Source organism: Rhinopithecus bieti, unplaced genomic scaffold (assembly GCF_001698545.2).
Source record: "Rhinopithecus bieti isolate Rb0 unplaced genomic scaffold, ASM169854v2 scaffold_39998, whole genome shotgun sequence".
NCBI classification, from domain to species: domain Eukaryota; kingdom Metazoa; phylum Chordata; class Mammalia; order Primates; family Cercopithecidae; genus Rhinopithecus; species Rhinopithecus bieti.
This window is the reverse complement of record NW_016816687.1, coordinates 795,012-799,220: the sequence shown is the minus strand read 5'-3', so window position 1 is coordinate 799,220 and position 4,209 is coordinate 795,012.

Genomic DNA, 4,209 nt, shown 5'->3' with positions numbered 1-4,209 from the left:
TCCTTCCTTCCTTCCTTCCTTCCTTCCTTCCTTCCTTCCTTCCTTCTTTTTTAATGGATTCTTGCTGTGTCACCCAGGCTGGAGTACAGTGGTGCAATCTCAGATCACTGCAACCTCTGTCTCCCAGGTTCCAGCGATTCTCCAGCCTCAGCCTCTGGAGTAGCTGGGACTACAGGCATGCACCACTATGCTCGGCTAACTTTTGTATTTTTAGTAGAGACAGGGTTTCACCATGTTGGCCAGGCTGGTCTCAAACTCCTGACCTTAGGTGATCTGCCTGCCTCAGCCTCCCAAAGGGATGGGATTACAGGTGTGAGCCACCACACCTGGCCTAAGCAACTCATTTCAACACATAGTTATAGAATATTCTGGCAGTGTATCAGGCTGAGGTTCTCTGTGTGTTCGGGGGAAAGGCGCCTAGAAGGCATGGTACTCTCTGCAGAACGTACCAAGGCATAACAAATTCTGTCTTCATAAGGTAGAGATCATTTAACTGTTAGGAAGCATAACTATATTATATGTATACCATATAAAATCACAGCCATAAGTACTCAAGTATATAACAAGTCCATACTGTCAAATTCACAAAAATCAGCTGTTTCCAGTTGTTTCTCTCTCTCTGTCTTTCTTTTTTTTTTTTTTTTTTGAGATGGAGTCTTCCTTTGACACCCAGGCTGGAGTGCAGCAGCACGATCTTGGCTCACTGCAACCTCTGCCTCCCCGGTTCAAGAAATTTTCCTGCCTCAGCCTCTCAAGTAGCTGAAATTACAGATGAGTGCCACCATGCCTGGCTAATTTTTGTATTTTTAGTAGAGACAGGGTTTCACCATGTTGGCCAGGCTGGTCTTGAACTCCTGACCTCAGGTGATTCACCCGCCTCAGCCTCCCAAAGTGCTGGGATTACAGGCGTGAGCCACTGTGCCTGACCTCCAGTTTTCCCTTAATATTCATCTACTATACTATGTGTGTGATTTCTTTTGTCATTTTTCATGTTTATGATATGGTTAGGCTTTGTGTCCCCACCCAAATGTCATCTTGAATTATGATCCCTATAATCCCCACAATCCCCGTGTGTCAAGGGAGAGACCAAGTGGAGGTAATTGAATCATGGGAGCAGTTTCCCCCCAAGTTGTTCTCATAATAGTGAGTGAGTTCTCATGGGATCGGATGGTTTCATAAGGGGCTCTTCCCTCTTCTCTTGGCACTTCTCCTTCCTGCTGCCTTGTGAAGAAGGTGCCTTTCTTCCCCTTTGTCTTCTGCCATGACTGTAAGTTTCCTGAGGCCTCCCCCGCCATGCTGAACTGTGAGTCAATTAAACCTCTTTTCTTCTTAAATTACCCAGCCTCAGGCAGTTCTTTATAGCAGTATGAGAAAGGACTAATACATTTTGTTTATTTTATTTGCTTACAACTGCTAGCAGGTAAGCAGTAGCTGGTACCAAACATTCTAGAAAAAGAAAATTGAGTCAAAATTGTAAAATCAGGGTCGGGCACAGTGGTTCATGCCTGTAATGGCAGCACTTTGGGAGGCCAAAGTGGGAGGATGTCTGGAGTCCAGGAATTTGAGACCAGCCTAAGCAATATGGTGAGACCCCATCTATTTAAAAAATGAAAAAAATTAGCTGGGCATGGTGATGCAAGCCTGTAGTCCCAGCTACTCGGGAGGCTGAGGCAGGAGAATTGCTTGAATCTGGGAGTTTGAGGCTGAGGTGAGCTATGATGGCACCACTGCACTACATCCTGGGTGACAGAGCAAGATCCTGTCTCTAAGAAAATAATTTTTCAAAAAAATTAAAAATTCAGAAAATTCTATCTATTAATTTTGTTTAGCAAATTGGGAAAAGCCCTTCATTCTATTTTGGTGGAAAACTTCTTTGGTAAAATGATGGGTCCTCAAACTCTGCATCTAGCATTTGCGGAGCACTGCAGAAGGCAAGCATTGGATGTGGCAGGTCGCCTGTGCTTCTGTGAGATCCGAGACAAGAGTACAAATGGCAGCCCCCATAGCATCTGTTTAAATATGAAAAGTTACCAGTCAAACTGAGAAACTGTTAGAGAAAATATGTTCTACCTTCTTGTCTTAACACATGCATATTTATCATGTCCTAGACCAGATAGAATCTGGTTTGGGAACATGGTGGTGTGGGGACACCCAGCCACAGCTATTCTCTTCCCATCCCATCCTCTATTCCATTCCCCGCCAGAAAGGTCCTGAGTCAGGGGTGTAGATTCCCAGCACAGGGTGCAAATGCTGCCTATGCCCCTTGAAAAATGCCACACTCTCTTCCTTCCCACATCCTGAGGCTTGGGGGCCTGGTGAAGAGGCCCACATAGGCCCAGGCAGCTGGCCCTGGGCTGCTAGGGCAGGAAACTCCTTGGCCCGTGGGCAGGAGCAGCCAGAGTGGGACTAGTGGGCACCCTCTCCTGTGAGGGTCCAGCATGGGGGCCCTCCTGCCTGAATCTAAGGGTGGGAGTAGGCCAGCACTCACAGGGCAAGCAGGAGAGCAGGGACTCTGCTGGTCCTAGCCTTGTCTGGGGGCCCCTGGCCCTTCTTCTGTAGGAGGATACAACAGTTGGCAATAATTCCACACCTGTGCCGCCAGTTCTTCCCTTCCCTCCACCTCACTGTGTACATCCTGCTTCTTCCCTTCCCTCCACCTCACCATGCACATCCTACTTCCAACCCCGGAGCTTTCTCACCTGGACCACTGCACCAGCCTCTGACTGGCCTCCCTGTGACTTTCCCTGCCACCATGCCCCCAACTCTCTCCACAAAGTATCCCGAGTTATCCCTTAAACACGCACTCAGCCTGTAATCCCAGTGCTTTGCAAGGCCGAGATAGGAGGATCACTCAGAGTCACGGGTTGGAGACCAGCCTGGGCAACATAGCAAGACCTCCATCTCTACAGAAAATCATTTTTCTTTTCTTTTTTAAACCAAAGCATAACATGCACTCAGATCACGCCACTCACCGACTTAAACCCTCCCATCACCACCCACTGCGTGTGGGAGAAAACCCACGTGCATCCAGCCGGCCACAGACCCTGCCTAAATTGGCACTCATCTCTGCTCATGCCCCATCCGCTTCTTGACTCACAGGTCAGCTTTGCCAAACAGAACGTCTCCCAGCCGCAAGGCGCTGCGTTTTGCACTTTTGACTCCCTGGAATGTTCTTCCCAGGTTGGCATGACTCCCTCCTTCCTGTCGTTTGAGAAGGCGCTGTCAGGCTCCTCGCGGGGACGTGCTACACACTCGTCCCCCCTCCCCCATTGTTCCTTAGGCCACTGTGTGTTTTATTTTCCTCATAGCACCCTCTAAAAATGGTATTTTATGTGTTCCTTATCAGCTTCCCCCACTAGAGTGCCAGCTCCACAAACGCAGGAACCTTGTCTGTCCTGTTCTGCCCATTCCCAGAGCTAGGGCCAGCCTCAGCCTATGAGAGAGCCTCAAATATTTGTTGAATGAACACAGATGGATTTGACTGCAGAAAACGGTTGCCCAGCCACCCTCCTGGAACTGAGTCTGTTCCTAAGCCTAGAGTTGCTCAAGGGTGGCCCTGAAGGATGCTGGAGAAGCCCTGACTGACCCCACGGGTCAGGGATCACTACAGCTGACTCAATCCGGAGCTTCCTGAAGCAATTTCAGGCAAGGCTGCCAGGGCCTGCAGGGCCTGCTCAGTGCCTTTGGGGTAACTCCAAAGAGGCCACTGACAGGCAGCTATGGCCCCCAGGGGCTTGGCTAAGCAAGAAGCACCCTTGTAGGGAGGAAAATGGGCCCTTTTTTGGGGGGTAGCTGCAGTCCAGCCAGGACACAAGGCTTCGTGCACAGAGGTCACCTGAATTGGGCCCTGCCTGAAGCGCCCCCTCCACCACGGCTCCAGAGCTCCCCCTACCTCTAGGGCACTGCCAGGAGGGGCACCCAGGGGAGCATGGACATGGCTGGGCATCAGACCCACCTAGGGAAATGGGCCTGTCTCCCAGCTGGCTCCTGGGTGCACAGGGACTGCTCTATCCTGCCGACTTGGCAGACGCCACTGCTCCAGAGACAGGGTGGAGTCCTTGGAGCCCATTCTTGTGCACCCACCATTCTGACCCTATTTCTTCTCTTTGCTGAATTCCAAGGATTTGTGCCTCAAGATGCATCTTTTTAAAAAATTTTGGCCGGGCGCGGTGGCTCAAGCCTGTAATCCCAGCACTTTGGGAGGCCGAG